This window comes from Phalacrocorax aristotelis, chromosome 2 (genome assembly GCF_949628215.1).
Source record: "Phalacrocorax aristotelis chromosome 2, bGulAri2.1, whole genome shotgun sequence".
Classification (NCBI taxonomy): Eukaryota; Metazoa; Chordata; class Aves; order Suliformes; family Phalacrocoracidae; genus Phalacrocorax; species Phalacrocorax aristotelis.
In genome coordinates, this window is record NC_134277.1 from 5253282 (window position 1) to 5278461 (window position 25180).

A 25180-nucleotide genomic window follows, 5' to 3' on the forward strand; every position below is an offset into this window, starting at 1 on the left:
TGCCAAGCCTACAGCAGCTCTGAGATGCCTTCTCCAGGTGGTCACAGGAATGTGCCCATCACAAGGGCATGAGATTTTATTGGGAGTGCAAAAAATACGAACCCAGCTGGGTATGATCCTGCCAGCAGGATGTTCTTCAGGGATGTGAAGAGATTGAGTGCCAGAGAGCAGGATATGCAGAGAAATAGTGATTAAACTTGTAGAGGTTTGCAAGGAGCAGTCCATTCACAGGAGTGAATTGCTGGAGCAACAAGGGCCAACCTACTGGGCAAGATGATTTAGTGAACATCCTGCCCAGTGGAGGGGAGAGATGGTTGATCTGAGGAAAGGCTTGCTGAGGCCAGAAAAAGCCTGGATATAGAAACAGTGTAGACAGCTTGCTAGCATCAGTACATGCTGCAAAGACTGAATGGTTTGAAGGCACAGGTGTCTGCACAGAAAATAGTCCTGGGGTTAGAGCAGGAAAGTGATGTTCTTGCACCGGTCCTGAGCTCCATCCCATGCATGCAAAGTTCACTGCCTGGGAGAAGTAGCACACAACAACGACACAGGCATCAAATGCTGTAATCAATAAGGTTGTTGAAGGTTTTGCTTCAGCTTCGCTGGTTTGCATTTTCTCATTTTCTTAGAGTTACTGACTTAGCACATTTTACACACTCACTGATACAAATCTGTGACTAGCAATAGGTCTCCACATTTGTGCTGTTCTCCAGGCTAACCTTCACGTTGTTAACAACAGCTGGCTTGCTCATCCTCATTCTTTCCCCCCACTCAGTGCATTTTTGCTTTGGTCAGCACTGACAAGTATTGGGAAGTTGCTTGTAAAGCAACAAAGAGAAAAAGATGCATAAAGAAGTTTTATCAAAGTTGCCAGCATCATAAATCTTCTAGGAAGCATGTAGTTCCCTCTCCTGCTGAACTCATAAAGGCAGAGATGTAAAATGAAACAGATCCAATCTGCCACCCCCTCCAACTCGCTGTGTGCCTAAGTATTGAAAGGAAAGCCTCAAGCTGCTGCAGACCTAAAACTCATCATGTGACTCCTCCAATAAAACAGCCCTTCCCGCATGTTCTGAAATGGTATTAACTTCTAGCCACAAGACATTTATGATTCATATGGGACAGGCTCCTTGCGAAATGATTACAAGAAGTCCCATCTGCAGCATAAAACCGAAAGACTGTGCAGTCAAAGTCAATTAAAAAACAAATACATCAGACCTCCTGGTCCCTGTTTCAGCAAGGAAGGATCACATGCTTTTCCCTATCAATTACTCATCAGCTTCATTTTGAAAGGTGTTCTTTATTAGTTGTTCCTATCTGAATCAACAAACCAATCAAACTGTCTCAGCTCAGTTATTTTACTGTTTACAAATAATTTTGTTGTCATGACAGTGTCTGTATACCCTCAGGTATGCTATATATATCCCATCTGTGCCCCTACTGAAATGACAATCTTTTGTTTGCCGGGGCCAGATTAACATCTGTATCCAGAATCATGAGAAAGACTCACTTTAAGCCCTGCAGAGATCGTGCTGAATGTGTGTGACTGTTATCGCACAGAGGGCATTCGCTATATGGGATTCAAAATGGACTTTCAAAAAGGTGGCAGTTTCCCGAGTATCTTTTTTCTGTATGACAACACAGCAGGCTTCCCAGCTCACCTGTGTCCCAGCCTAAGGAGACATCTCAAATCTGCTGCAGCAGCAGCGTACCAAGCATCCCAGTTCCTGCTCTTCTCCAAGGGCAGGTCAAGCTCACACCTCTCCCTCGGGATTCACCTTGCTGAGAAGGACGCCTAAGCTGAGGTGTCAGTACACAGGTGTGTCCAAGGAGCTGGTGTCTTCATCCTCATGGTAGGCAGTGGAGGTCTCACCCATGCAGTGAGCACAGCCCAGAGAGTTGTTTATCCTGTCCGCATGAAGATATTTGCCTTTGGGTGACCCCAACAGCTCCCTTGAGCTGTGTTGACAATACTCCCACTGGCTATGAGAGAAGCTTGGAGGCTGGCTCAGATACCTGCAGGTTAAAAAGAGGTATCTCCTGCGCTAGACCTCAGAACTGGGTTGGTTGACTTGTCTAAACATAGCTGCTAAGTGCCACATGAGGTGGTGTCTGAGACATCCACATGGGGTGGCAGGGTGAGAAACCAAACCAGGCAGGGCTCCAAAGGTGCTAGACTGGCACCACCACATTATCATTGTATATCGAGCCAAAGAAAATCACTTTGTATTTACTTAACCTCTCCTGTACCTCCTGCTCTTCATTTGCAGTTGAAATGCTCTGATGATGCTCCGTTAGTCACCCAGTTTTCTTCTCTTTGTCATTTCCTAGATGAAGACTTTTAGTTATTTTGCTCCTTTACCACAGCATTGGACAGCACTAGAAAAAAGAGAGAGAGCACCCACGAGGCTACGCCTCTTTCCGCAGTGGCGACTGTGGGCACGGTGCAGGGAGCAGACAGCAGCACACATGCAAACCGAGCTGTAGGCTCGGTGCTGGAACGAGACAAGCTGGCGTGAGCTTCAGCTCCCAGGCTGGCGATGTCGGGAGGGGAGACGGCAGCAAAGAGCAGTGATTGCGAGGTAACGAAGGGATGGACAGAGGCGTGTTATGTTTGCTGAGGTACAAGCGGGTGTCACACGCTGGGATGTCCGCCCTTAGGAGTGATTGCAAGGATAACAGGAAATGGCACTGTCTGGAGTCTACCATCATCAAATTACTTCTGAGGAATGGAAAATAATATACATATTTATTTAGAGAGAGCCAGAGGGTGGTGAGGACTTGAGTGTGGGGATTTTTTGCTGTTTGCTTTCTATGCCTCCTGCTTTTCTAGTACGATTAAGCTGAAAGGGGGGAAAAAAAAGAGAAAAGAGAATAAAAGCTATAAAATGGTTATAACTCATACACAATGCCAAGGAAAATATTGCAAAGTTACGGTGCAGCTTTCCATTGTAAAACAATCGGCTTTGTCTGGAGACTTGAAGGAAGAAAACATCAAAAACAACTCTGAGCCTTTTCTGACTCAGTTTTTGGGCTGGGATGTGTCACAACCTCTGGAGCAGACGCATGCCTGGTAGGCAAGTTAGAAGGTAACTTCACTTCTGCGAAGATGGAGATGAAAGCAGCCAATGGTCTCAGCTCCAGCAGTCCTAGGGCATGTCATCCCTGTGGGTTCAGGCAGTCTGCAGGCGGGACATGGCTCCCATCTGCCCAGCCTGGGAGACCAGCAGAGTTTGCCTAAAGCAAGCTCTTCTGGTTAAGCTTTGCATAAATCTTTGGGGAAATCAGCAAGGGCATCACGGACATTTCTTCTTGGGTGACCCTTTGCACTAGATCCCACCATTCCATGTGGGGAAAGCAGTTTGATGTGTCTCACTGTGCAATTTACAACCCCAGATATATCCCCCATGATGTTTCTGTTTCCGCTACAGATATATTCCCTGAGGTGCCCATTCCCTGCATTTCACCTGTTACTAGCCTGAAATCTGTTCTCCAATGCGCAGGACAGTCTCTGTCCTGCTGCCCTTACCCTTCAGGAGCCAGCATGGAATATTTCATTAGTAGCATCATTACTGTCCCTCACTCACAGTTCAGAGCGAAGAGCAAAGTGAACAGCAGGACACTGCCCCTGGGAAGCAACAATCTTCCCATCAGACATCTTGTCCATTATCCCCCATTCCATTTAATAAATTAAAATTCCGGACCATGCTGCAAGCACTTTGAATGTAATAATATAGTACTTTTTTTACTTGCATAGAGGCTGCATGCACATAATACCTTTTACATATGAGATCCCCTGGGCTGACAAAGAATACTTACCATTTTTCCACACGTTGCAGAAAATAGGTTTTGCAGCTTTGCTACCTCTCCACTAACTATGGTTTTGGATACTGCTAGAATCTTCCTTGTGCTCGGGTAATATATTTTAATGCTCAGCCCCATTAGTGAAAAACTAAAAGTGCTTAAGTCTCAGCTAAGTTACAGAAACCTCTAGTGTAGCAAGCTTTCTCCCTAAATAGGCTGGGGGATTCACCTGAATGTAAATGCTTACAGCCTGGCTGCTGTATTTGAGCTAGTCAGCCCGGACTCCGGTCTGCACAGTCCGTGGAGCCCAGGCTGCAGAAGGAAGTGACTAACAGGCTCTGCTTGTGTAGAAAGCTTAAAAGTCAGGTCTCATCTGAGGACAGCGAGCAGCCCTTCATTACTTTGCAATTATTCTGTTTTGCCACTGCCGCCTCTCCTTACACTGCCAGCCTGTGAGATGATGCTCAAGCCAGCTTGTCTTGTTACAGCACAGAGCCCACTTCTGTCTCAAGACACTGGCCGTGACAATCTCCATCTGACTTTGGTGTTCGGTGCATTTCTCTGCTTCTTTCATGCACAAGAAGGTAAACAAAGCAGAGTTTCACATTATGCCTAACACAAGATTTATCTGCAGTATTCACATGTGGGTTTATTAGCTAATTCAAATACAGCCTGGATCAAGAGTCATTATGGGTCATGTTGTTCCAGCACAAATTTACTGTAAGTAAAGAAAAATTAGTTGGTCACATTAGTACTCAGCAGAAAATTGAAAGGGAATTATTCAAGGTTTGATACGAATTAGTAAATGCACAGACAGTGGCATTTTAGAGTCAGACACAGGAACGTTAATAAAAACTCTTCTGTCTTTTTCACATGTGCATATTTTTGCCTGTAGCTCTTTGGAGAAATCAGTGAGTTTAACTGACTCTTGGCCATACCGTCTTCCTGGAAACTACATGTCTAATAACGCAGTCAGGGGCCTTCAGCGAATGCCCAGCTACCAGATGGAAAAAGTCCAGGATCCTCATGTCTCAGTACTACAGCTTTTTCCAGAGATTTTTCCCTCTCTCCTGATCAGAAATATATTATTATAAATCTATATATAATTGATCGATCTCCAGGTTTTGCAGGTGGTGACAGGTGGCAGTAAGTGCACTCCTCCACCTCTCTAATTGGTTTATTCATTGCTCCAGCAGCTCTCCTTGTCTGCTTTGGTGGGGTGGATCAGAGCAAGGGACTGATACAGAGACGCCTCAGCCATCCATAAACTGGAAAGATAGATCTCACTGTGACATAGAAATATTTGAATCTCCAAAGTGAAAAAAAGAGAAAATATTCATGATATTGGACCTAATAAAGGACAAATTCTGGCTTATTGGAATGGGAAATGACCGCCACTGTCCAAGGACACAGCGATGTTTGCTTTGAATTCCCTATTTGTTTTCAACTGCATTCTTGCTTCTGACTATAATAATTAGTAATGAAACAGGCATTAATCAGACTATTGTCCTTCACATATATTTTCTTTTTGATGTTCCTGGCAGAGGGTATGTGTATATATGCAGGTAACAGTGGATTATTTTTAAGTAACCGGTAAGCACTTCCATATCCTTGAGACTGAAAGCAGCCTGGGCAGAAGGTGGTGAGGCTTCTGGAGGAGATTAGTTCCTGCAGAAAGTTCATCCCAGAGCTTTAAACTAGCTCCCAGTAGTCTTTTCTCTTCCAGAAAACTTTACTTTTATTATGGAAAGTTCTCCTTTGCCATAAGTTAACCGCTGGATGAGGGCTCGGATGTTTTCCTCCAATCCTTGTTTCTTATCACGTGTGAGAGATTAGAAACACATACACTGTGAGGCCCAGATAAAGACTGCTAACCTTCTAAGACAGTTTTTTTTTAGAGCTTCATCCTGTCAGGCACCACTTTGTGGTCAAACTAGGCCAAACCCCAGCAATTTACAATGAAAACAAAGTGGCGTTTGACACATTGTTTCCAGTTACTGCAAATAATGGCATTGTCAATAATAATAATGATGTTGCTGTTATGTTAATTTTGTAGTCAGTTCCCAGGCTGCTGACCTGCCTTTGCTCGTGTCTACTTTGCTGGAGCACCCTGTACTATCAGAAATCTTTTGCTGGCAAATTTTTGTCTAGATCATGGTCAGCTCTTCCTTTACTCTCTTCGTCTGACTAAGCAGGTTCCACATCCAGGCTGGCATTCCTCTGAGCAGCTGTGGTCATGTGTTTTACAGCGACAGAGTTCATTGAATTTATTATATTGGCTTATTCTCCGTTCCCTGTAATGGTGACATAGACCTCTCGTGTGTGGGCATCACAGTGTAGGCACGTGGGGTTCTCCCGCTGCCGGCCAAGGACGGTCCAGGCCTGCTTGCTTAGCACTCCCACCACATATGCTATTCCATATCCGTGTGTCTGATGGTCTAGAGCATCTCAAATATTTAAGCAGCCATATCAAGAATTGGGAGTTAGTTTGAATTAATGTGACACCCCCCACCCCACCCCCAGTATTATTTGGCCAAAGTCTTACGCATTCCTTCAGTCCTTCTTCATGTCTTCCTAAATCTATTTCAGATGCAGCTGGTAGGTCTTTGCACTGATTTAATTTTCTGTGGCTTCCTCTGTTCATTTTGCTTAGGAAGATAGCTCTGAGATATATGCCAGGTAACAATTTACCTGTAGGTTTTCTGAAGATCTTCCTCTCTGGCCTGAATAGATGATATAAATGTCATCTAGGTCCAAAGGGTTTTTGGTTCTGTGGAGTCCAACCCAGGTTTCTCCATGAGGATCAGAGAATAAAATAAGCTGGAGGCCAGGATAAGAAAATAACAGTTTAAGGCACTACCAGCAGATGTACAGGTGGGCCGTAACACTCAGAGATGGAGCCCACGCTTCTCTAAGCCCTTTCAGATGTAAGAAATGTCCTGATCCACACCTTGAATAGGCATCTCTCCCCTTTGGACACACCACCTGCTCTGCCTTTGGAGAAGAGGATGAGGCTGGTATAAAAAAGAGAAGGAAAATTAACTGAGAAACATTTAAAACACGCATAGAATCCGAGGAGGTTATCTGATTGTGGGTCTTGAGAGTTTTTTTCTTTTCATATAGCTCCTTTTTGCTGACTTTTGCTCTTAGTACATGAAAAACAACTGAGCCGTTAAGTTTCACTGTTGAATATCAAACAGAAGATTTGTTGTAAGCTGCATCTTGAACAAATAACAACTAGGAAATAACCCTTAGGAAAGTATTTACTGTTTTCAGTTTTCAGATCATGAGCTTATTCCGCTATTTACCTCACCATAGCAGCAAAAGGCAAACCAAGCCAGGGCAAATTTTATATTTGGTTTTCAGTTAAAAGCTGGCAAGGATCGTGCCCTCGGTAGACAATCGATCTGACCCTATCTGAGGCTGAAGAACCACAGTGATATAATTTTATTTCATAGCTCTCTGAGCTCTACAATAAAACCCAGCCTAAGAGAAATACTTATCTGACACAAAGGTGCCTTTGGTCATTTTCTGTTATGGCCCTAGGGAAGCTGTAAGCCTTCACCAGGTTGATGGCAGAATCATTCGTGCTAGCGCATAGGGTGGATTTTCACTCCCGACCTCTTCAATAGGAAGAAAGGAAATACTAAAATCCTTCCACTCCCCATGGATATAGTGGATCTGCCTATCAAGACTTCGCACGCAAGCTATCATTACTTCATAATGAAAATGAACCTGACTAGGACCATCTTGAAGGGAGAATAAAGTGGAACCAAAACATAGATTTTGCAAAATGTTCATGAGTGCATTGGAAAAAGAAATTTCATTTTAATGTTAGCCTTCTAAAACTATCATTTTTAATGAATATTAATTCAAGCTTCTAACCTAAGAATGATTTTTCAAGAGGAAAAAATTCATGCAAAAATGGGCAATGTCAGGAATGTCATAACAAATTATCTTTTGCTATTAATAACTTTTATCACTTGAGACTCTTCAAAACTAATGACTTCCAACAATCAGCTCTTCTTTCAATGACTTGTTGCTTTGTAGAGACCAATAGTTTGATCAGAAAATTCAAGGTCTCCTTTTTTGATCCATGGTTACTGCATGATTTAGCCCTTAATCTAAGCTTGTGCCAGAAGAATTTGGTTAACATTGAAATAAAACCCTTAATAAATTTATATTACTCACTCAACCCGAGACACATGGGTATTTGTTATGATCCATAAGTAGTTCATAGCAAAGGTGGCTATTTCAGGGGACGATCTGCAGCACAGGCCCATCTTCGGTGGTCTGTAACGTTTTTTGTGTAGAGGCTTCAGGGAACAGGAGAAGACTGGAAAGCTGGAGGCAGGGCTGTGACCACTGTACGTTTGCACACGCGCACACTAAGATAATGTTCTGGTGTTGCAGGACACCGTGGCTGTGAGTGAGGTGAGGACAAAAATATGTGAGTGCCAAACTGGGTTGCATGAAGGTCCATCTGACCCAGGATGGTCTATTTCCCGCTGTAGACGCCAGTGGATGCTTGAGAAAACTACTCTGTCTCTACACAGCGGCATGGCACTGTCTCTGAAGTCTCTCAGAGCCATATAGAGGTGAGCATGTGATTCCTACAAATTCTCTCATCTGTGGTCCTAACCAGGACCTGAGAGCAATACGTGCACCCATAGCACTCCCCTCGCTTCACCTTCCCTGAGAGCATTCCTCCTGTCACCTTCCTTCTTCTCCCACAGACAGCAATAAGGAAGCAAGGAAGGAATGGAGGATGACAACAGTGCTTTCCTGAGGCTGTGCCACACACTCTTGGTCTTGTGGGAACATCTTCCCCATTGCATAGCAGATGCCTTAAACACTCAGCTCTTAAAACAGTTCTGGGATAAGGAATGGCAATTAATGCATACTAATATCAGAGCTGAAGTAATGGAAAAAGCAGGCTCTCCCTAACCTCAGACTCAGTTCAGTCTCTGCATTCTGCTGCCACCAAGTTGTTGGGGTCTTTAAGATTTAATCAGTCAACAACCCCAGCACAGGTTCCTGTGGTTTGTTTTGTTTTGTTTTTAATTTAGTTTTTTGGTTGGTTGGTTTTCAGTGGAAAGACCTGTTCTGGGGTATGTACCTTTACGTGGGTATCCAAGTGGGGAGGAGAGCAACCTTACTTGTACCTCACCTAAAGCAAAGGCTGTACGGTAAGTTCATCTTTAGTAAACCTCCTTCAAATATTCCTGCAGCAATTGCTGCTGTCTCACAAAACACTTTCCTAAACATTTGGCAGGGGGAAAATATCTTGTGCTTCTGAGGACAAGTAACAAATTTCAAGGTAAACACAACAATTAAACAAAGCGTGGTGACATCCTCCCAGAGCCCAGGAAGTCAGGGAGAAACCTTGAACTAGTGCCGCAGATCTTGCAGTCTTCATGCAAATAGTCTCAGTGCCCCCAAGGGCCCAGTGCGTTGATTTCCTCTTTCTCTTTGGTCCTTAAAGGATAGGGTAAACTAAAATCCATAACCTTAAGCCAATTTTGTGTTGGTTTAGGATGCAGTCATGCCCCATGGATGACAAACTCCAACAGTTACTGCAGATACAATGAGGACATGTATCCTACAGATACTGGAGGCAAAAGTGTTTGGACAGAAGGATTCTTCTCAGCTTACGCGGGATGTCCACCATGTAGAAATCTATCTTTGAGCTGCTCATCCAACGCAGTGGAAAGGAATGGGTGCTCTGAGGCCATGACTCACATTTCCTCTTACACCTTCCCTAGGCACAGCTGACTCCATTTACTACACCATCAACTTCTCTGTTTACTATAAAGGGACCCTCAGTGACTGGTGAGATGAATTCACCCTTTATGCCTCAGCATCAAAATGACCCATATTCTGAACCCACTTAAGTCCACTGGGATTATTTCATTGGTGTATCACTTCACTCTTACAGTAGTATAATGTAGTGATGAATCACATCTATTGTTTTCTATGGAGCTCCTTTTGATCCGGAGTGGCATAAGTGGGAGGAGAAAACTACTGATGATACCATTATCCTTCTAGAGGAAAACATCTCCTGAATCAGGCTGTCGCTACAAATTTATTTTGCAAAGTTGAACGTTGAAATATTTATTTTATGCTACCAACTGTATTACTGAAAATTTACACAGACAAAAGTACACAGAAAAAAAAAAAAAAGCATTAAAAAAATCTATACTCGAAGGAAAGAGGAGGGGTAAAAAACCCTCTAACTGAAAAAAAAAAATCCCAGATACTCAAAAACCTCATTATTTACTATCTCTTTTTCATTCAATTTTTACAAAAGCTGAAAACAGGAGTGCTGTTCTTTCCTGTAAATACACAGTTCCCTCTGGCTCTTTTCCCTCTGGCTCTTCTTGCCAAAATATGGGTGTCTCCTACCATAAGAGATACCCCAGAGCATCAGAGACATGCTCCTGGCTGACCAATATGACACGGGACTTGTATGTGGACTTTCAGGGGAAGCAGCCAGAGGCCACGAGGAAATACCTTAGAGGTCTTAAATGGCAGAGGATGTCTGCATGCTGGAAAGCGAATGAAGCCCTTCCATTTGAACTGTTTTTGGTTCTGTTCACAGTGTGAAATAGGTCTGCATGGACTATAACAGAAGATGGAAGTCCCCACTAGAGGCAAATGTCACTCTCATATTCTGCTCTTCTCCTATATGTTTTTACTCCATTATAAACCGAATGGATCTTCCTGCTCTGATTTATATCAGTGTATACTCAAAACATTACATGAACTCCCACAGGATTATTTCCAAATCATAATGGGGTGAATCACAGGTGAATTTGGTTGTGGAATTAGCTCTAATTTAAATAATATATGGGGCTGAAATAAGATCTAGCACAAATAATGTTCACTCTGTACTTCAGCCCCATGCTTCAGTAATGCAAAGCAATACTGTACTCTTGATGAGGTGCCGCCTCCCTGTCTACATGTTTACATATCCATTGACCTGAGGCACCAAAGAAACACAGTACACGTAGGCATCCTCTACAGGGGACGGACAGGGAGAGAGTCTGCCATAAGAGAATGTAAATTTTCCTGGCAGCCCGACTAGCTGGCAGCCTGTGCATGCACACACTTGTGTGTGGATACAGGGAAGCCGTGGAGATGGTGGTACCGGCTTCCCCCGTGTAAAGCCTGATCAAGGCGTACGAGTCACACAATACTACCCTCATGTAATACCGCTCTGAACATTGAAGCAATAGTGTTGAAACTAAACACAAAATGGTCCCACTGCAGAAATGCCTCTCTGCACAATACCTTTATCTGGACTTGAAAAGGCACAACACAAGTGAGCACCATAGCAACTCCAGCGGATTTTTTTTCTTTTTTCAAGAAAGAAGCATCAGCATGTGGAGTGAAGCTAAATTAAAGAAAAGTTAACCAGAACGAAGAGGTGACCTTGTATTTCATCTCTGATTAATGCAGGTTATTTATTGTCCGATAACACCACTAAAGACTGTACTTTGTGTTTAAGGTACTAGTCTGCCTGTAAATAGTGCTCAAGGCTGTTTAAAAAAATGCTTAAATAAAATTTCCTAAAAGTTCATGGCTTGGACAGATTAATCGCAGAGTCATTTGCACTGGACTAGAGGTCATAGATGAGAAAGTACATTGAGATTTTAGAGGTGTGTCCTACCTCATCCCAGGACACCAAGATCACTGCTGTTTTGGTGGAGGGAAGCAATCTCTGAGGAGAGATCTGAGATGACATCCTTCTTAATGAATAGTTCAGATGTTGTTATTGGCTTGAGGTCTCACAGCCTCCTCAGCTACTTGGTAAGATACCCAGATCCAAGAAATCAGAGTGTAGGCTCGGTACCCGGATCCCAGCAGGACTAAGGTCCTTGTATGAATAATTTCTTTGTGAAGGAGCCTTCTGCAACAAGGGCTGACAGCAGACATTGTCCTGTGCACAGAAGAAGGGGTTACCTGGGAGTGTTCTGAACAGAAGTGGATGTTTGTAGACACATGTGATCTTCCCTGTTTTAGACATCTGCTTTAGGATATGTGTTGCAGCCTAGATCCTATCCTATGCATTGTTTCCATCTTCACTGACTGTAAAAGAGGCACAGAGACATCTGTGTTGTAGATGACTGTGTCTTAACCTGAGCTTAATTCATGTACCTGGAACTGTGGACTCATTGCCATTTGAAATACCCCAGGGTCCTGGAGATCTCCACATGGAGCTAGGAAGTATGACAGACAACAACCAGCTAGGATAACCCAGGAGAGATACCTTAGGGCATCGCCAATAGCAGGAGATGCTACGTCTGGGAAACCGAATCAGGACTCATGCATTGGCATAGTATGCTGTCGCCTTAGTCTCCTCCACATGACATTTTTCTTTTTGCTTTAGCCCCATAGAGCCAAGATCTGTTAGGATTGTGAATCGGCATTGTCCCAAGCACCTCACCACCTTTAGCGTGTTTCTCCCAGGAAACAGAGTTCTGCTATTTTGTAAGTGTCGTAGATGAAGTGGAAACACAGAAGGAAGGGCTCAGAGCATTTCAGGTACCTATTTCTGTCTGGATTAGGCATGTCAGTGCCTTTGAATATCACAGTTGCTTACTCCAAATCATGCAGGAAGTCTGTGACAAAGAAATAAACTGAAGCCACATCTCCCAAATCAGAGCTCCCCCTTCTTTTGTTAACCTAAGCAATGGAGAACAGCATTATGGCTCATGGTTCGACTTAGTAGAACAGGAACATCTGCATTAGGATGGTTCCCTTCTCACCTGCACAGGTGCAGATGAGCAGCACCACAAGCCACGTTGCCTCAGGACAGATGGAAGTTTCCCTCTTGTAACATCAGGGAGTCCCTCAGCAGCGCAAATGGACCAGGCCCATTTCAGACGACCTCCCTGCACCGAAGCGAGGGAAGCCCCCTCCTCACACACAGTTGTGAGGCTGCCCTGACTGTCATGGCATCACGGCAGAGAGGCTGGCCAATGCGCTTGTACCGTGCAGGCACCCTGCAGGAGAAGCCAGCCCTATGAGACACCATGCTGACCTGGCCCTGCAGAAATGTGTGCAACAAGCACCCTGCTCAAGACATTGTGCACAGGTCCTGCAGTACCCCTTTGAAACCCTTTAGCCCTGGGAGATGCCAGCAATAAAACCCAGGGTGCTAGAACTGTTCTATGACAGGATCCACCCCATCCTAGCTGAAAGGATCCTCCTCTAGCACCAGAGATGCTGCATACATTATGAAGACCATGACCACGTCGGTTAGAAAAGAACTGCATTCCCCGAGGATGGAGGGCATTTGGTCTGGAAACACTGAAATGCAGATTAAAGAGATGTTGATCTTCTGCAGCATCACTTTTCCCCACTTATACAACTGTATTTTTGTCCATGCAATTTAAAACTGTGATTTAGCAACTTAGGAATGCCTGCTACACTGCAACTACTTCACTTACCAGTCCCTGCTGCCCCAGAGAAAAATCGTCTGTGTGAGAAGGACATAGGGGAGGCGAGGTGACACTACAGTGATCATTATCTGGAGAAAACACAGCAGTACTAATTGGGAGCAAACCTGAAAAAAAGAAAAAAAGGAGAAGAAAAACCCCAAACCAAACACTGAGGTAAGACAATCCTGAAGACAAGACAGACCAAACCATGGTGAGCAGAGGATGGGGTCACAGCTTTCTTACATTCTGGTCACTCATAAATCAGCAGAGCTGTCACTGCTGACCTCACTTCTCTTTTCCACAAAGTGTTAGCCTGGTCAAACACAGGTTTTGACTTGCAGGTCAGGTGGGTTAAGAGTAAGAGCACAAGGTCACCATCCATCAGCTGAACCTTGCTGCTGGATCATCACATTCAGCCCTGTAATCGCAGCCAACAGCTATGTGCTGCCTGCTCTGCAGCAGCATGTGTAACACCTGTAGCTGACTGAGTGCTAGCAACAAGGTTTTCTTTATGATCAAGCGTTGCTTAAATGGTTTAACTGGAAAACCTGCTTCTGTCAAAAGTCAGTCATTTCTACCACTCTGGACACAAGTTACCTTTGGCAACGAAATACTGCACTAACATCCAGCTCATGGCACTTGGGTAGAAAAGTCTCTTTTAGTTAATTGCCCTATGCTGCTTCTGTGGTCAACAGAGAGACAGTTAACATTGTCAAGAGTCCAGAGCATGATGTATCTCATCTTAAAAGAGGCATCCAAAAAAGATTTTAATCAGAAACAGGATCTGTAAGTGTCTGTTTCTCTCTGTTGGCAATAAACAGAGCTGAGGGGGACTGGTCCAGCTTTAGACATGTAGCTGAGGTTGTCAGATAAACCATGCCTTATCTGTCTTTTTGATGTGGTTGTGCACAGCCCGCATGAGACCTGCTCCACACACAGCTGAGGATCCAAGACACTTATTGAGAGTAAACCTGTGATAACAGCAGCAACCGCCTAATCTAAAGACAGCCTAATCTAAAACTGCATAGCTGTAACGCACAAGTAGCTCATGCCAGAAAGCTCTAAGTAGCAGCAATTTACTTGTATTGAAATGCTTTGCTGACTTCAGGCTACAGTAAAAGGGGAAAAATAGTCTTGAAGGCTTCTTTTTGTCAGTTCAAGGTCTTGTTAAATATTTTCAGTTCAACAAGGCTTCGAGGCAGACAGGAAACTGGTCCTGAAAACGCATTTTTCCTGGAGCATCAACATACTGTGGTCTAAAGAAAGAGAGCAAGATTTCTCAGAAAACTGCCGTCCTCTTTAGGTGTGACAGTATGTGCAATTTAAAATCCATTATCCAGCAATGCTTCTTCCACCACTTTTCCCAACAAAGACTTTGTATCAAAGGCTGGCAGCTGTCATAATGCTTTGATCCATGTTCAAATTGCCATTCTGAATTTAATATGAAATTGTTAGCTAAGTCAAAGTGAGAGAAATTTCCCTAACTACAGCATTTAACAACCTTTCTGTCTGCTAGCCATCTATGGACTGAGGAACAGGGGAATGATCATGCTGTTGACACTCTTGGCAGCAGAAAGGCCCTGCAGAGGGATCTGGACAGGCTGGAGAGCTGGGCAATCACCAGCCGTATGGAGTTTAACAAGGGCAAGTGCCGGATTTTACACCTGGGGCAGGGCAGCCCTGGCTGTACGGAGAGGCTGGGGAACGAGGGGCTGGGGAGCAGCTCTGCAGGGACCTGGGGGCTCTGGCCGACGGCAGGCTGAACACGAGCCCCCAGCGTGCCCTGGCAGCCCCGAGGGCCAGCCGTGCCCTGGGGGGCACCGAGCCCCACATCGCAGCCGGGCGAGGGGGGGATTGTCCCGCTCTGCCCCGCGCTGGGGCGGCCTCACCCCGAGTGCTGTGGGCAGCGTTGGGCGCCGCAGGACATTGAGGGTATAAAGCTACGGGAGAGGGTCCCGAGGAGACCACGGAGCTGGGGAAGGGTTTAGAGGGGAAACCGTACGAGGAGCGGCTGGAGTCCCTGGGTTTGTTCAGCTGGAGCAGAGGAGGCCGAGGGCAGCCTCATGGCGCTCTGCAGCTCCCTCCCGAGGGGAGGAGGAGGGGCAGGGCTGGTCTCTGCTCTCTGGTGCCCAACGCCAGGCCCCGAAGGAACGGCAGGGAGATGTGCCAGGGGAGGGTGAGGCTGGGCATTAGGGAAAGGTCCTTCCCCCAGAGGGTGGTGGGGCCCTGGCACAGGCTCCCCAGGGAGGCATCACGGCACCAGCCTGGCGATGTTCCAGAAGCACTTGGACAAGGCCCTCAGAGACACGGTGTGAATTTGGGGTGTCCTGGGCAGGGACAGGAGTTGGGCTCGATGGTCCTTCTGGGTCCCTCCCAGCTCAGGGCATTCTGTGATTCTATGATTCTATTCTTAGATCTATATTCCTGTGCTCTGTGACAGACACTGGCCTAATCATTGTGTTTCGGAGACAAAAGTAAACCCACAAAATAAGCACACCCACACCCACACCCTCCATCCTCTGAGACTGTTCCCTGACTCACTTTTTAAAAATAAGAGATAAACAGCTTTGACAATATAATCTTATTCAACACAGCCATTGACACAGTGAAGGAGCTGTTTCTCCAGTAGCTGATGAAACCAGAGCCAACATGTCTGAAATAAGCTATTTGCCACCAACATCCAGTACAGGGAGATCTACAGAGCAGTGGTAGCATTGCACCTTCTGACACCAGCAGCAGCATGACGTTTGATGTTTTATTTTCCATGGCATTTTCCCTGTGGAGGAGGAATCAGGAGCCCAGCATTAGCTTCATGGAAGTATTGCCTAAATGTAACTCAGTGCACTCACACCACTCCTGAGATCAAATAGCCCTACAGTTTGCAGGGCAAGCCCTTGGCAATCCCAGCAGAAACACTTTGGTTTCAACAAGTGACTTTAATTTGTTTGACAAAATCAGCAAACTCACTCCCCACTCACAGTGGTCCATCACTGCCCAAGCTGTGAGTGTATTTGTGGAGTAAAGTAACATTTGAGTAGCTTGCAACTAGCTCCAACACAGCACAGAAAAAACTGCTTGTTCTGATGTAGAAAAATACATTGAGTAACTATTCATTATCTTTCTATACGAATGGGAACAGTATAGGAAACAGAGAATGTGCAAGATTATGGAGGAATTTTGCTGTCATTTACTCCTTTGAACAGCCTCGGTTGGGACACCAGCTAGCCTGACTGTGGAGCCACAGCAAGAACATGGGTGTTTCCTGGAAACTGCAAGGGAAGGATGGGTCAAGATTCCCTTTGCAGGAATATTCACACATATTTACACATGGCTTCCTCACAGATGTCCAGGAGCCAACTGCAAGGAAAGCACACAGAAATCAGGGAAATGAGGACGTCACCCATTAAGGTTAAGCACTGAGTTCTTCTTGATGCTTAGTTACTAAAAGATAACAGGAGTTTAAGAAGGAAAGGCTTACTGCCTCCTCTCTGGTTTATACAGCCAAAAAATTGACACATCACCCATTTAGCTGTCTGGAGCAAGTACTAAAACATCAGAATGGAACATAAATTAGTCTGGTGAGTCTCTAAAAGGAATTAAGATTAAAGGTCAAAAATGAATGCATTAAACTGCTAAGCACCAAGTGAAAACTGAAAAATGCTAAACACAAATTACAGATATGTACAGAAATCAGCCATTCCTCTGTCCCTCACTGAGAAATGCTCAGTGACAATAGGACATTCTCTATAAAACACCCCTTTCTGAATCTTGACTTGTCACACTCTTGACTCCCGGCCATCCACGAGCTGTTTAGTGCCCCCAGAGCAAAGTGGGATAATTATGGATTCCACGGTCAGCCTGGTTTCATCCCAGAATGCTACAGCTTTGTCTCCTCCTGATCCTCCACTGGGAGGACAGTAACCTGCTATATAACTGCTTATAACCTGCTATAAGAAGCCAGGAAATGCAAAGCTGAGAAAAGATTCATCCTACCTAGGATAGGTTCACATCATGAATGCTTTGAGAAGCCACTCCCATTCTACCACTGAGTTTGGAATCCTTGCAGGATTTGCAGAATTTAATGTACTGCAGGATTTGCGCTCAAGGGGCCATCAGCTGCATTGGACTGGTGGGGACCGGAGTCTCCTGTTATCTCCCTATTTGCTTGTGGACACGGAAACTGAAGTTCTGCAAACTAGTTCAAGCGGGCACTGGTCCTACTGTTCCTGCCCATTCCACATCTCCCCTTTTGGCCTGTCCAAAAAGACAGCTGCAAAGCCTCCTTAAGGATAATCCTAGCTGGCATCTCCTCAAAACACCTTGAAAAGCTCTTGAAGGGACCCAAGGGTTCAGATCGCTAAGAAAGCACCAAAGAGGAAATTCCACAGCTCCCGAGACAGTCCTCCTCCCTCCAGACCAAATATGTTCTTAAGCCATCTGCTGCCCTCCTGAGGGAGTATTGCTACCCATGCACCAGTGTTAGGAAATTTGCTGTGCAGTTTAGAAACTGCTACTGCTGGTTATGGGGAGGAAAATCCTGTCTCTCCTCTAGCTCAGTGTGCTGCCCCTCATCTACTTCTAGCATGTTTGCAGTGTCTCTGCTGCCTGCCCCTGCTCCAGGACCCCTGAACCCTGGCATCTCCCACTCCATTTGCAAGCCCTCCTCTTAACCTAAGACCCTCTGCTCGTCAAGCTGGCTCCAGCTTTTTCCCTTTCTAGTGAACTATTTCCTTCTTCACATCCTCTAAGGCCGCCTGAGGAGCTCTCCAAGGAGTTTGCGATGTCAAAACACACTTGTAAATCAGTTATCTGCAGCTTTCCCAAGAATGAGCACACAGGCGCCGCCGTGTCCCTCTAAGCAATTTCCCACTGTTCTGTTTGAGAGACATGAAGCTGCTCAGTGGATTCTCAGCTCCCAAGAATTCCTTCAACTCTTTCTCACTGCATTACAGAGTGCACAAGTAGGTGTTTGCAAACAAGCCCAGCCAAACACTAAGCCCCATGCTCCCCCCATCCTGACTCAAAGCAGCCGTCAACAGGGAATTTGACAAGCTGTGCAATGCATTATCTCATCCCTGCAGTAGCTTTCACCCACGTCTTGTCCGATCAGAAGCCAGTTTCCCCGCTAAAAATGTCAAACCATCTCAGAAAAGGATGCTTGAAAATATCTCATTGCTTTACCGAATCTTATGTTGTTCGTAACTCTTTTCAGCAAGTTTTTAGTTTGCTTCAGCATATTGACAATTCAACTTGCCCTATAAAACTAAATGATCAGTTGAGTAGTCAGCAGCAATGAAGCAACATTTCTAAACTTGTCTTTCCAGTCTCCAGGGCCTGATGGCTGTTGGTAGCAAAGTGATACCTCACACCTACACAGCTGAAATCAACTAATAATTTCCTGCTGGGCTATTGCTTTCTCTCCCATTGTGTTGTTCCAACAGCAGTACTACAGAGTAACTCCACACCAAAATAAATGCCACTGAGAATTATATCTGTCCTTCCCTGGACTTCTCAGCACAGAGTGCCTTGAACAAAAAATTAGTGTCAGGAGAGGAAGGGAGGCTGATAAGTTATCCATATCTGACCTTGTAATTGCAAAGAGTCTTTCATAATATGCAGGGAAGCCAATCGACACAGGAGAAGACAGGGAGGAGAGGGGGACCGTATGTCTCACCTCCATGGCTTCCAGCACATTTCTGACTCATTAGAAAACCTGGGTCTTATCCAGGATGCTCTCTGTTGCACATTTCTGAGCAAGACCTAGAGGGCACATCCTCGCACTGGCAGTCCTTGGTTGAGTGTGAGATCCATGCTGACTCCACAGACAGCAATAAAATGTCCTTGAGAAATGCAGTCAAAAGAGATATGTGGCTTGGAGTTACTCTGATAACAGTGTAACCCACTCAAAAACCAAAATCCCGCAGCCTGGAGTTAGTACTCTCAAACACAATTCTCAGAAATCTCAGCAGTGTCTTTGTATTCATCCCTCCATCCTCTAAATATATCTCAAACTTTAGCACGGTGCCAGCACAATGGGATGCCTAATGCAGAACATGTGTCCGTCTATATTTTCATCCTGGAAAAATGTAGACTCAGGCTTGAGATGGGATGTTAGGAAATGGCTGGTCTGTCACCCCAGTCCATAGTTTCTTCCAAATGCCAAGTTGCCTGGGGAAAGGTGAAAATCCTCTCACCTGTAATGATAAAAGCTGTCCCCAGAACTCCTTTCCTCATGTCAGGAGGAAACTCATGTCATTCAGCTGCACAGGAGAGGCTCTTCAAGCTTTCAATGAGATAATCCCACCCCAGAATCGTACTGGTGAGACAGAATTTGGTGCATCTGCCATGGCTTCACTGGAAAATGCCTCCATCGTCAGCTGTGCGGTCCATACCCCAACCACTCAGGGCAGCAGCTTTACTTTCCCTCTCTTGAGCTCCACAGCTCAATACCAACAGCTTCTCTATTACCCTTCTGCCTCTGTTGTTCATGCTCAGTGTCCATGCTTCTGAGCAGGCTTTTAGCATCCTGTCTGTATTGCCAGAAATACTGGAATCTATAAGAAACCCTGAGGACTTTCCCTTTACCAGACCACAAATAAGTGCTTTCCTAAAGTAGTCATGTATTTTGCTGCAGTAAGACATGTTCTAAGGGATGTATCTGCATAAGGGTAAGTGGTTCCCCCACCTCCTTCCAAAAGCCTGACCTCATTTCCAGGGCACATCTACTGGATTATGTTGACAAAATGAAGGTGATGGATCCCCTTGCCAGGGAAAAGATGGTGAACAGCTGCTGGGACCTGCCCACTGACATAACCTGGCCTGGCCTGTTCCAGCAAGCCTCATTCAGCTCTGCTAGTCCTGAGTTGAGACCCTTCAATTCAAATTCTCCCTAGGGGAACAGGGCACCAGTGAGACCCTCCCTCCTCTCCCTTTGCAGGGAACCAGGAAGGAGGCCCTGTCCTTCATGCTTTGGACATACTGAAAGCAAGGTACCACTTGCTCTTATCCCTGCTCATCCTTACAGCTCCAAACCAAGCCCCATCTGGGTGTTGCCTCCTTAAGGTGGCTCTTGCAGAGAGGGAAGACGGTTCTTCCCCACCCAGATGAAGTCATCCCTTGCGCAGTGAGATGCAAGCAGACATCTTTTCTGTATAAAAGGGATAATGTACGTGGCAAATCTGTTCCCACCTTCACCCCAGGCCATGCCAAAGCACAAGCTCAGTTTCCAGGCCTGCTTCACAGACCACATCCCTACAGCAGGGGATCTGTCTGCACAAATGGGCCAATTCTCATCATATCAGGTAAGAAACCAAATGAAACCAAATGAAAGTGCTCCCACCTCCTATGCTTTTCTTCCCTTGTATCCATTACATTACACAAACCTGCTCCAGCAACAGGTTGAGCTGCTTCTTGGAATCAATCCACAAAGCCTAGGCAAAATCCATGAGGTGAAGCCAAGCATCTGTGTGTCCATTCTTTTTTTTATCCTCAATGCAAAGCCAGGAACCATAGATGCTCTTTAGCCAGTGAGAATATAAAGGAACAAATATCCCTGGCCAAAGAAGCTTTTAAACTCCTGCTGAGCTAAGAAGAATGTGTAAGTCACATTGCCTGGACTGTAAGCTGTGGCTTTGCACACCCTGTTAGAACAGATAATAAGGTTCCCACAAACCCTAGCTTGGCCTTAAGGTACTGCAAAGGGGTCCCTGAGCTAGGCTGAACCTCTGTTAGGACAGCTGGTACTTCATAGACAAACCTTGTCTAATATCAGCACTGGGAACCACAGAAGGACTGTCTTGAATAAAAAGTTCATAGGCCAGAGAAGAGTTGTAAGTAGAAGCAATATCTTTTATTAAACTAACTGGTGCATCTAAAGAAAGTAGACAAGCTGTTGGGTACACAGGCTGCTTCTTCCTGAAGCAGATGCCTCAACCTGCTACTCAACCTTCAAAACTGAACATGATTTTGAGCAGTCACACAGATTGTAGCCAATAGCTAAATCTGGCAGAAAACCAGGACTTCCTTCTTTTGCCAAGTTCATGTGAAATTCAGGACGCTTGCCAGAAAAGGGAGTAGATATGTCTGTGAGCGTGATGTGTTGGAGTGACAGGGAGAAGGCAAAATGTTTTATGTTTATCTTTATCTGGGGTCAGTGTTGACTCTAAAGGAAGTCAATAGAATCTTAGGCAAACAAACAAAAAAATAATCAGGGTTTCTGGTGGACTGGAATTGCCTGTGCGGGTGCTGAGGGAAGCTGGCATGCTTGTTGGTCTCATTAGTCCTTTAGAGGTTGTGAGGGCCCAAAGCTCTTGGCCCTTATCTGCAAATCAGCATGGGGCTGGGAAACTCACAGCCTCCAGGACCTAAGGCTTGAAGTTAAGACCCTACAGAGAGTTCATTGAAACCTAGATGAAATACTTAGACTGAAGACATTTTTAGACTGAACTTTGTGTCACTCTAAAGTGTCCCACAAGGTCTTAGCTTGAACAGCTCCCTTAAGGGATCTTCCATCAGCCTTGAAGCCACCAAAAGAGAAAATACAAATAAAAAGCTCCCTACAGGGTCTTTAAAGCAATGTCCATACAGTTCTGCACGAGTCTTAGACATACCCAGACCAATGATGAAAAAAAAAGCCCACAAATGGGCAGCTTATCCCAGCATACGTGTTTGTGGAGCCCTGAGAAGACCTTGGTTCGTTACACTGAGATCCATGCAAAAGGGATACCACCCTTTGCTACAAACCCTCTGTGTACCCCAGCTCCAGGCCCAGAACAACAGAGCCAGGAAGGAGGATAAATCAGCCTGGGAAGTGCTGAGTCCGTATTGCTTCTGGGACCTGGGCTTACTTATTCAGACCTAGCTGGTGTCTCTCTTTTCTTCCCTGGAGATAAAAAGTTTTCAGGGCTGTTCTGCCACCTTCCAGACTTCAACAGTTCTCCCCTCCCAGGAGGCCCTAGGGAAAAAGAAATCCATGCTCACCTGCCTGTACAAAGCCTGGAGACATCTCCTTGGCAGACAAGCAAATGTCCAAGGGTAAAATTTAATCCCTAATGTAATTTTTCCATTAGTCACTTCATCTGCAATTAGGCTAAAGCACGCTTCTCAGCTATCTGGGTCAGACCTCCCAGTTCCACTTCCATCTACCAGACTTCACCTTAATCAGATGAGGGTGAGTCTCCACTGAAGGGAACTAATTTCTACGTGGTAATTAGAGATATATGCATTAAAAATGCTGTTGTACTTCCTCTCACAGGTTTATTGCTTCAGATGACTCAATTCCAGTGAACCCAATGCAACCTAATGCATTCATTAGTTTCCATGATGATTTTTCAGAGCTGTAACTGTGCCGGAATCTCTTCTATCTGCCCATTTCCATTGTGTTTATCTCTGATATGAAAGCATGTGAGAACAATGCACATGGCCATAGCATCGCAGGATTAGAGAGGGCTCCAAATAACACCACAGATTTGTTTATTTCTATCGCACAATCGGATGGTGGTGGGATCAGAGCTGTGCTGTGCCAGGTATCATGCAGGAAAGCAGAACAAGGAGAGCCCTGACGCAGAGAGGTCACAAGGCAGCATCTGATAAGGTGCAATAGGTGGATAAATGACGTGGGATGGGATGGGAGAATTATAAAGATGCAGCACTTGAGTATATGAAACTTCTCCAGGGGAAAAAATGTTGCAGGATGTCAGCAATGTAACCACTGCCGCTCAGAATATCATACCATCAGGGATTTGGGTCTTCTAGGAAAGTTTCTGGTAGACTCCCTGTGGAACTGATCTTTCCACATTTCCACAACTGCTTTAGACAAGTGGGGAGAATTTCATCCTGTTATACAGGGCAACTTTAAGGCTCCTGTGGATGGGAGTTTTCCAGGAATCCAGCTCTCTGTATTGGGAGGGCATGCTCAAAAGGAGACCAGAGCACATTGCACAGACTCTCCCCTCTCGGGAGCACGGAGATCAGGGCACTGGAGCTGCTGGGAAGCCACCTGGTCCAAACTCTGATACCAAAGGGCAGGTGATTCAGAGGAGAAAAGAGCAGATCCTGTACATAGCTGTGGCACATCTCATCCAGGAGGAGGGATATGATGAAACATAGTAAATGCCCACAACAGTGTCAGCCATATTTGGCTGTCCCTTAATTTTTACCCACAAGCTCGCAACTTGTTCTTCTTCCACTCCAAGGCAGAGCTCGACGCAATCCAGTTGCTCCCTCACATAAAGCACAACTCCCCCACCTCGCCTTGCTGGCCTGTCTCCTGAAAAGCCTGTAGCCATCCACGACCACATTCTGGTCATGCGAGTTGTCCCAGCATGTCTCTGTGATTGCAATGAGATCGTGGCCCTGTGACCGCACACAGACCTCGAGTTCCTCCTGCTTATTCCCCCTGCTGTGTGCGTTAGTGTACAGGCATTTCAGAAAGGTGCTTGAGCACACAGGTTTCCCCAGAGGGGTGTACGAGGACCCACTACAGCCATGCACACTCTTGAGGTGGTTGGTCTCCTGGTTGCCATCGCATGAGGCAGCTACGGCACCTCTGTCGCTGCTTTGGCTGGCCTGGCTTATTCCCCGTTGGATGTGATGGCATTGGCATCCCCGCTTCGGACCCTGACCCTGGAGTCCCTCAGTTTAAAGTGTGCCTCAGAGTTTAAAGCCCCCTCTGAGTTTTAAACCCCCCTTTTATCAGAGATGTGTGAGATCTTTGTCTCAGGAAAGAGTTAAGTTAGGAGCTTGAGGGATTTTTTTCAGTTAAGCTGTATGTTTTAAACACACAAAAAAATTTTAATCATAAAATAATACCTTCAATGTCATAGAACAATAGATGTTTTTTACTAGTCAGAATTTTGTACAGTGAGACTTTTTGTTTGAGAAGGAAAATAATGATTCTCAGCTATGCCAACCTTTTAAAAAAAAAATAAATATATTCCTTCCAGGCTTCTATCGACAGAAATTACAAAAAAATAAAAATCTCTTTTTAAATGTAATCATATTACTCAGTTCATTTTAGCTATTATGAATTGACATATACAACTGAAAGCATAGTTCCTTTTTCCCCACTTTCTTCCTGTGCATTTATACTTTTGTCAAGGTCAAACCAATTAAGCCTTACTCTTCTGACACAACCAGCTGCTGGGAAGCCCAGGAGAGGAGCAGGATGACAAGGCAGAGTGTAATTTCACAGGCAGGATGCTGAGGAGGCCGCAAAGAAGCAGCACTCAGGTGCTATTTCTTCAAATGAAATGGCGTGCTGGGGGACATTCAGCCCTTGCTCACTGCAGAGTTGTTTATGAAACCTGGTGAATTTTGCCTTTGTTGCTTACTTTTGGTGACCACTCTTTTGATCAGCACGGCAATGGCTGAAGGCCTCTAGCACATGGGATCTATAAAATGGAGCATTTATGGTACCTTCTATGGAAGATTTAAGTTCGAGACTGTGACTATCACAGAGTAAGGCTTATAACCAACATTGCCTTAGAAGTGGATTCATCTCACCTGAAAGCAGTGGACTAAGCGTCCGTGGCTTACCCTCCCAGCCCACAGAGGCCTAGGATCCATCTCCCTAAACATAGGTTTCGGGTGTTATTTGAGACGACTTACACTATCCTTCCTGGTTGCTGATCCAGAAGGTCAAAGTGCTCCCAGGGGCAGGTGTCATCTCTGCCAGCCTCATGTGAATGTTTCAGAAACCCTTAGTAATCTCCAGCAGCATCAGATTCCTTCATTAAGGTAAATAAATAAATCCCTTGGACTCCAGGAACTATCACAGGCACTTGGGCAACTAACTCATGAATAAACTGCATTTGGCCTTTGAAATGTCTTCATCTGTGACACAAGCAGTACAGACAGCTTCAGCTGAGTCAGACACCTCCAGGCCCCCTTTGTAGTCATCAGAGAGAAACAGGCTCTTCAAGAGCATGAAT